This window comes from Neophocaena asiaeorientalis, unplaced genomic scaffold (genome assembly GCF_003031525.2).
Source record: "Neophocaena asiaeorientalis asiaeorientalis breed wild unplaced genomic scaffold, Neophocaena_asiaeorientalis_V1.1 scaffold427, whole genome shotgun sequence".
Classification (NCBI taxonomy): Eukaryota; Metazoa; Chordata; class Mammalia; order Artiodactyla; family Phocoenidae; genus Neophocaena; species Neophocaena asiaeorientalis.
Window position 1 is genome coordinate 679,892 of NW_020172280.1, and position 9,344 is coordinate 689,235.

The window sequence follows — 9,344 nt, forward strand, 5'->3', positions numbered from 1 at the left end:
GTAGTCTATATAGTACCATGTGTGAGTCATGTATATTCACATACCTAAACTGCACTTTGCTGATTTTCTATCTAATAATTATGTCGTTTGCTGAAAGAGCAGTATTGAAGTCCCTAACAATAATTAGGGATTAGTCTGTTTCTCCTTTCAGCTCTATCAGGGTTTGCTTTATGTGTTTGAGACTCTGTTATTTGGTACATGTATCTTTAGGATCGCTATGTCTTCCTGGTGATTAATCCTTTTCACATTATGTAATGTCTCTCATTGTCTCTAGTAAGTTTCTTTGCTCAGATAAAGTCTACCTTATCTGATAGTAATATTATTATTTCTTCTTTTTTAAATTAATGCTTACATGGTACATATTTTTAATCTTTTTACGGTCAATCTACCTATTTTGTTGAAATTAAAGCAAGTTTCTTGTAAACAGCATAGATGAGTTGTGAGGTTTTTCTTAACCCACTGTGCCAATCTCTGCCTTTTAATAGTTGTGTTTATTTATTTATTTATTTTGCGGTACACGGGCCTCTTACTGTTGTGGCCACTCCCGTTGCGGAGCGCAGGCTCAGCGGCCAGATGCTCCGCGGCATGTGGGATCTTCCCGGACCGGAGCACGAACCCATGTCCCCTGCATCGGCAGGCGGACTCTCAACCACTGCGCCACCAGGGAAGCCCAATAGTTGTGTTTAGACACTTACATTTAAGGTAGTTGTTGGTATGTTAGGACTTAAGTCTTCCATTTAGTTGTTTGCTTTCTCCTTGTTTCCTCTGGTTTGTTTTTTTTTTATACCTCTGTTCCTCCTTTCTTGCCTCCCATGTATTAATTAAACACTTAGGATTCCATCTTGATTTAATTATAGTATTTTTGAGTGTATCTCTTTGTGTAGTTTTCTTTACAGTTGCTCTGGGTATGACAATATACATATGTGACTTATTACAGCCTACTGGCATTACAGTTTACCACTTGGACTCCTTACTTCCATTTTAGTCCCTTTACTTTTCCCATTTTTAAATATCATAGTCTTGGAAATCAGATAGAGTTGCAATTTTTGTTCTACTTATTAAATGATTTATAAAACTCATGAGAAGAGTTAGTGTATTGTATATACCATATTTCTGCTCTTTACATTTGTTCTTTCATCCTTTCTGATGCTACAAGTTTCATCCTTTTGTCATTGTCTTCCAGTTTGAATTAAGTCATCCTTCAGGATCCTTGGGGGATTGGTTCCGAGACCTCTTGCAGATACCAAAATCCAAAGATGCTCAAGTCCCTTATATAAAATGGTGTAGTATTTGCCTATAACCTAGGTACATCCTGCTGTATATTTTAAATCTCTAGATTACTTACAATACCTAAAACAATGTAAATGCTATGTACAGGCAGACCTCGGAGATATTGAAGGTTCAGTTTCAGGCCACCACAATAAAGCAAATATCATAATAAAGTGAGTCACTTGCGATCTTTTGGTTTTCCAGTGCATATAAAAGTTATATTTAGGCCTTCCCTGGTGGCGGCGCAGTGGTTGAGAGTCTGCCTGCCGATGCAGGGGACGCGGGTTCATGCCCTGGTCCAGGGGGATCCCACATGCCGCGGAGCAACTGGGCCCGTGGGCCATGGCCACTGAGCCTGCGCATCCGGGACCTGTGTGCTCCGCAACGGGAGAGGCCACAGCAGTGAGAGGCCCACGTACCGCAAAAAAAAAAAGTTATATTTACAGTATTCTATAGTTTATTTAGTGTGCAATAGCGTTATTTCTAAAGAATGTACATAACTTAATTAAAAAATACGTTATTGCTAAAAAATGCTAACCATCATCTGAACCTTCAGTGAGTTGTAGAAACATCAAAGATAACTGTCAAACATTCATTGACAGTTCTTTTCTTTCAGCACTTGAAAAATACTATGCAACTTCCTTCTGGCCTCCATGGTTTCAGATAAGAAATATGCTTTTATTTGAATTTGTGCTCCTTTACGGTTAATGTGTCATTTCTGTCTGGTTGCTTTGAAGACTATCTTTAGTTTTCAGAAATTTATTTATGATGTGTTGTGGCTTGAATTTCTTTGGGCTTATCATATATGGAGATTGTGCAATTTCTTAAATCTGTAGATTTACACCTTTCACCAAATTTGAGGAATTTTCATCCATTTTAAAAGAATATTCTTTCAATCTAACTCTCTTTCTACTCTCCTTCTGGAACTCCAGTGGTATGAATTTTGGATCCTTAGTTGTTGTCTCACAGTTCCCGGAGGCTCTTCTAACTCAGTTTGCTTTTTTTCAGTCTATTTTCTCTCTGATTTTCAACGTGAGTAAATTGCTCCAGAAGTTCATTGATTCTATCTTCCGTTATCTCCACTCCGCTACTGAGCCCATTCAGTGAGGTCTTTCGTTTTTGTTTTTGTCTGTTTTTCTGTTACTGTTATCTTTCAGTTCTATAATTCCAGTTGAGTTTTTTTACAGCTTCTATTTCTTTGTAGATATTTTCTGTTTTTCATGTGTTTCAAGAGAATTTTTAATTGTTCATTAAAGCATTTTTGTAATAAGTGCTTTGCAGTCTTTGTCAGATAATTCCAGTATATGATTCATCTTTGTGCTGGTGGCTGTTGATTGTCCTTTTTTATTCAAGCTGTGCTTTTTCTGGTTCCTGGTATGGCTGGGATTTTCAGTTGTATCCTAGAGATTTCGATTATTATCTTAAGAGTCTCTGAGTCTTATTTAAATCTTTTAGCAATCAGTCACCCTGTTTAGGGTTAGCACACGAGTCCTGGCCTGACTTTTGTAGGCTGTGGTTCCAATGGCAATTTAATTTCCTGAGCCTTTGTGATGCTACTTTGATTTGCTTTGTTTATTTGGTATCACTGGGGGTCCCAGTATTCCAACCAGAAATATCTATGGACATTACCAAAAGTCCCTGGGGAGAACATCACCCCCAAGTGAGGACCATTACTCTATAGAAACCAGAAGAGTTCAGTGCGCTCCATATAGAACAGGCCATGATCCTGTAGGGAGGTGGGAATATGTTCTCCCCTAAAGCTTTGTGGAAGTACTTTAGGATCCCAATCTGTGTTTACGTGCGCTGACTCCTTCAGCCTGGGATGAGGGAAGACTTTATTTGCCTCTTACTACCTCCCAAATTTGTACTCAGGGAGGCTATTGATAATGGCTCCTATAATGGAACAGAATTTGATTTCCTATATAACCCAGCTCAGAAGTTAATCTAGCCCTTGACAAACAAGTGGTCTTTATTAAGGAATTACAGCTATCAAGTTTCAAGGTGAAATCCTCTTAGCCTTACATATATAACATGCATGTTTATATATTCTGTTTTAAGACATCTGCCAAAGATCGTTATCAAATACATCCTTTTCTTCACATTAGTTGGTTTTCTTGTTATTTCTGCATTGCTGAAGTGACATCACATGACCTTTTGAAAGTTTTTGCTTTTCTGCCTGGAAACATAGGGCAGTGTTTCATAAAAGCAAGGAAAAGGTTGCTGTGCTTTAAAAAAAAAAAAAAATCCCCTTAACACAAAAAGTAAACCCCAAAATCCAAAAAACACACAGACTGCCAGATTGTTTATTGCAGAGTTGACTCATTTGGTCAAAAGGAGTTGTTTTGGCTAATCCTTTACTTGACTGCCCTCTGAATAGAAATGCCATCCTCAACGTGTATGAAAATGAAATGAAACCTCACAGAACACTTGTTTACAAAATGGCTGAAGTTTAAGGTCAAATCTGTTAGCCTCCTTGGCATTTTCTTCCTGCCAAGCACGTCTGAATCACTACATACTAATTATTCATCTAGAATTGCTTCACCTTATCCGGGTGGTTGAGGTGCAGTTTCCACCGTTCTCCTCCAGAAGGTTCATAGCCTTTGGAGCTACTCAAAGTGATTCTAGTTTTTGTTGGTGCCTAAAATAAATCACATGCCAATACAGAATAAACTCAGCATCTCTCTCTTACCTTCAACAACAATAGATCTCTTTGAAACCTGGCCTCTCAGGATAAGAATGTTTTATAGATTGTAAGCTCCTGGGGACAGAAGTACAGCCACTGCTCAGCTGCTTAGAGGGAATGTCTCCTCCTGAGCCTCTGCTCAAGTACCAGCCCTTTGCGTTCTTGTCTTCAAAGATGTCAGAACTTTTTCCATGATATTCTGCCTTTTCCCCTTCTCTGTCCCCCTTCCAAAATTCAGAGGGAGCAATGTTGAAATGATTCGGAAAAGGCCTACATAGGGAGTAGATGAAGCATAGTCGGTTGTCTTCAAGATTGTCCTCAAACCATGAGGCCTCTTTGCCAGTGAACTTACTTGAAGTGCTGAGGTGCTGACTTTTTTGTGTTCTTGGAAACAATGATTGTTTCACTGCAGGCCTAATGACACCCTCCCCTACCGCTGTAATACGACAGAACGGTTTTTACGAAGTTATTGGCTCTTTAGTGGTGTTAGTGTGAGCATCCCTGGTTCCATAAATCTGGCTGTAGCTTTCAAAGTGAGCACCGGTTCAGGAGCTGAGAGAGAAGCCACTGGGCTGAGAAGCCACTGGGCCAAGTGCCACCTAGGAAAATGCAGTGCTCAGTCCTGGCACTGCCATTTTTCTACCATCAGTGACATCATTATGGGGATACTAAGAGGGGATGACTAAGGAAATGTTTGCAAGATGCTGGATGATTTGAGTGGTCCTCAGGTTGCTTTCTGTTTGGTGAGGCTGCTGGTCTGCAGCTAAATGTTGGCTTCCAAAGAAGCATGGACTCCAAAGTGAAGTGAGGCAAAGCCTGGTCACTTAGTGGCCAAGGCTGTGGGCTCCAAAGTCAGCACGCCCTGCTTCAAATCCTAGTTTCACTTCTTTCTACCTGCGTGACAGTGAGCAAGTTAATGAAACTCTGAGTCTCAGCTTCTTCAACTGTAAAATGGGGATAATGATAGTGCCCAACTCATAGTATGGCCATGCAAGTTGAATGAGACAGTACATGTGAAGTGTTAAGGATAGAACTTGTAGTAAGTACTCAATAAGTGTTAGGTTTTATGATAGGAATTACTCACAGCCTGTCTGTCCTCACAGACCTGATCAGAATGCCCATCTGGCCGACAACAAGTACCCCAGCACTAGAAAGAATGGTCACAGGAACAACTTTTGCAGTGTGTCTTTGGTGAATGGCATGTTGATGTGCTAAATCCATCAATAGGTTCTTCATTGCAAAAAGCCTGAATTCTTTCCAGAAAACATTTGACGGGAACAATTTTCACGCATATTTTAGAGTTCTCTTAAGGTCAACATTAGCTTTTAAACTGAAGAAAAGCTGTGACTCTTGACCTGGGGCTTTCCATTAAGACTGCAACTCAGAATTTCCCAATGCCTCCTGCTTAGTTTCTTAGAAATTGAAAAGACCAACTGAAATAGACCTAAATTCCAAGGTTTGTGGATTATCATCACCTCTTTCTTTGTGTGTGAGTGTGTGTGTGTGTGTGTACATAGTGGGGGCAGGTTCATGTGGGCAAGGGTGGGTAAGAAGAAAAGTAAACACTCACTGTTGAGTTGGTGTCTTTGTTTTAATCAAGGGGGATGCTAAGCGATGATTAGAAGTGTCTTCTGGTAGCAGAGAGAAATATGGAAAAATTAGAGTGTGTTCAACTGTTTACCAAATTTTGAAGCCTCAGAAAACTGATTTTGAATTCATAACCCAAATATTGTCGAGTTAAAAGTATTTCCTTCTAAAGAAATCAGACGGCAGGAGTGACTGTTTCTCAGAGATGGAGATAAATGTGCATGGCTCTAATGGACCACACAGAGACCCAAGGATCCTGGGAGTTCTCTGTGTTCGAGAAGTAGAGACACAGCCTTCAGTACCTCAGATATCATAGAACGAGAAGAAAAGGGGGAAGAAGGTGCTTGGTCCACCAGTTTCTCTGCCCTTCCACTTCATCCCCAGCTCAGCAGGGAGACAACAGGACGCTGAGTTATGGCTCATTCACCAACCCCACAGAAGAAGGAGTCCCTGTACCCATGCCTAGAGCTCCTAAGAAGGTGCTCTGTGAGCCCCCTCAGTGAGCCCCGATTGAACAGACCAGAGCAGAATGTTTCAGCTTCCCATCCTGGATGGATGCTGTGGACTGTTGGTGTCCTCTCAAAATTCACATGTTGAAACCCTAATCCCCCATTTGATGGCATTTGGAGATGGAAGCCTTTGGAGGGTAGTTAGGTCATGAGGATGGAGCCCTCAAGATGGGATTACTGCTCTTATAAGATATACAGGAGAGTTTGCTTCCTCTGTCTGCTCTCTGCCTTGTGAAGATACAACGAGAAGACAGCCATCTACAAGCCAGAGATGGGCTCTCACCAGACACTGGATCTGCTGGCACCTTGATCGTGGACTTCCAGCCTCCAGACCATGAGGAATAAATATCTGTGTTTAAGCCACCCAGTCTATGGTATTTTTGTTATAGCAGCCTGAAATGTCTAAGACAGTGGGTATACCCACTCCATCTTCCCTCCATTTCTTTAGGTGGGGAGAGACACGTTTATGATGTGAGACCAAAATGGTGGTGCATCCATCTGGCCTGGTATAGACTGAGCCTGGGTGAAGGTTAGAACTGAGAGCCCCTTCAGCTGCCTGAGAAAAGGAACAAGATAAGGAAATGGAACTTGTCCTTTGAAGTACTAAAACTATAGTTATTAGATATTGGCCACTTAAAATTATTATAACATTTAAATTTAACAAATTTCATTAATTTGTTAAAGATGTCATCCACATAAATAATAACGTGCTAATGTTGATTAAGCACAACAGTGACCCAAGCATGTACAAACCACTTTACGCAAATTCTCTCATTTATTTTCTTTCCCACAACCCTCTAAAGCAAGTTCTGTTGTGCCATTTTACAATTGAGGAAGCCACATCTGAGGGTATGAGTGGTTAAATAACTTATCCAAGGACACAACAATAAATAACAGAACTTGGGACTTGAAGCCATTTCTGTCTGACTCAGAAACCAGTCATCATATGGGGATTCTGCATACTTTCTTGGAAACTATTCCATGAATCTAAAGTCATTCCAAAATAAGAAAGGTTATTTAAAAAATAAAATCCATTATCTAAATTGCTTTACTAGGCTACTTTTTCAAGCAGCTTGTGAGAGGTTTGCTTTGTTTATCTGCTAAATTTCCTGGAAATTTTGAAAAATAGTGTGTTATATTTTCACCTGGGGATCCTTCCAGCACCTGTATTCCTAAAGTATTCTTCTTGTATTTCTTCATGCAAAAGCACTCAGAGTAGAGCTTGCTTGCTTACTGGAAAGCTCCCAGTAAATGTTAGTTGTCATCATCATCATCACTAGCTTCACAAGTAACCATTTGTTACATTATACTTTAAAAATCAGTGAACATTATTAATCTCCCCTACTAGACTGTGAATGGCTCACGAGTAGGGACCTATTGAGTAGGTGCTCAATAACTTCTATAAAACAAATAAATCCCTGTGCTCACAATTAGATCTTTCAGCAATGAATCTTCAAACCGACAGCATTTTGTTCCTGTTTCTGTTTCTAATTCTCCTTTGCCCTGGAGGAACAGGGGTGTTGCCAAAGTGCTGTCCTCTGCGTGACTCCTGGCCACTTTGTAAGAGGAGAAGCCCCGTTGCTCCATCCACCTGATGCTTGGGGTAGGGATGCGACCGACTTAAAGGCACCCATTCCTAAGGTGGTTTTCCTATGCATGTCCTCTTCAGTTCTAACTCAGCTAGGTCCGGCTATCCTCTCTGCTATGCTGCGTATCAAGGGAAAATCCACAAATGGGAACAAAATGAGTGTGACCCTCATGCCTCATGGACACAATTTAAAAGGAGTCCAATTGTCTTTTCTTGCTGTCATGTTAAATGTTTCTTAATGCCATATTCCCATTTCCACTAAATGCGAACAGCTGTTTATAAATCCCTGAGAGCTGGGAAGATTGAGGGCATGGTTCCAGAAGCCTGATGCATCAGGAAATGTGAACTCTGAAAAACAAAAGTTTTCACTGAGGCTTTGATGAGCCAGCATACTCTGTGTGTTCACTGAGATGGCAGGCCCCATCACATGAGTTTGCTCAACCAACTGGTGACACTTGACCAGGGTACTGTTTTAAAAGATGTTAGTTCTAGGTGCTTGCTGGAAAAACCCTCTAGCTCAGCACTGTCCAACAGAACTTTCTGCAATGATGGAGATTTTTACATCTACGCTGGCCAGGAAGGTAGCCAGAAGCTACATGTAGTTATTAAGCCCTTGAAATACAGCTAGTGCAACTGAGGAACTGTTTTATCTATTTTAACTTATTGAGATTTAACTCACCCCATGTGGCTAGTGGCTACCATATTGGATAGAGCAGTTCTGGGTGAAGAGGACTGAGGGGCTTCCTGGGATGCAGGACATTCAGTGTTAAAACAAGACAATCCCAGGCAAACTAGAATAGTTGGTCACTCTAAAGCAGATTCCTTTGTAAAATATGTTTGGCATATTTGGAAGTGAGAATTAGACATGTGCTAGTTACATGTAGAGTGAAAGGGAGAGAAACGCAGAGGCAAGGTAAAGAACTGAGTTTTCCCTCCCAAGCAGAATACCTATAAAATATTCTTTCAAATGAATGAATTGATGTGATCACAGAGTTGGTTATTAAAACTGAGGTAGTCTATGTAAAGCTGCAATAAAAATATGAATATGGAAAACACCAACAAGACACTTATCCTCAGACTACCTGAAGAAACCACCAGTAACCTACTTGACCATATTTTGAATCCCACTCAGGTGGGAAAGTAGAAGGTAATTAGTGAGTTCACTGAAAAATCATAACTGCCTTGATTTCCTCATCCCAGACAAGGATGTGGTTAAGAACCCTTAGAAGTTTCTTCTTGGATATGCTTCTTCTGGGAAAGGCTTCTCTACCCCAACATCTCATCAACCTGCCAACCAGGGAGCCAGAAGCTCTCCTTGAGTGGATTCCTCTGGAGTAAGCATTGTCCTCTATGAAAATACAGATATCTTCTAAGAGGGGGCACATGGGACCATATATTAGTATCCTGTTGTATTTTTAAAGTTTATCAGATCCATCTCAACTATCGCGATCCTGAAGGAATGAAATAAAGCAGTGGTTCCCAAACACTTTTGATTATGTCTCCTTATCAGCAAAAATTTTGAGCTCTGTCCCCAATATATGTATATTTATTGGTAACTACTGTCTATCCATACATTTTAATAAAGGATTTTTTTTTAATATTTTGAAGAAGAAGCCCACTTTTTATTTTGCTTTGCTTTACTGTTCTCATGTCTCTAGTTCAATTGATCTAAATCAGCATCCATATTAAAATGTATACGTAATTTCAG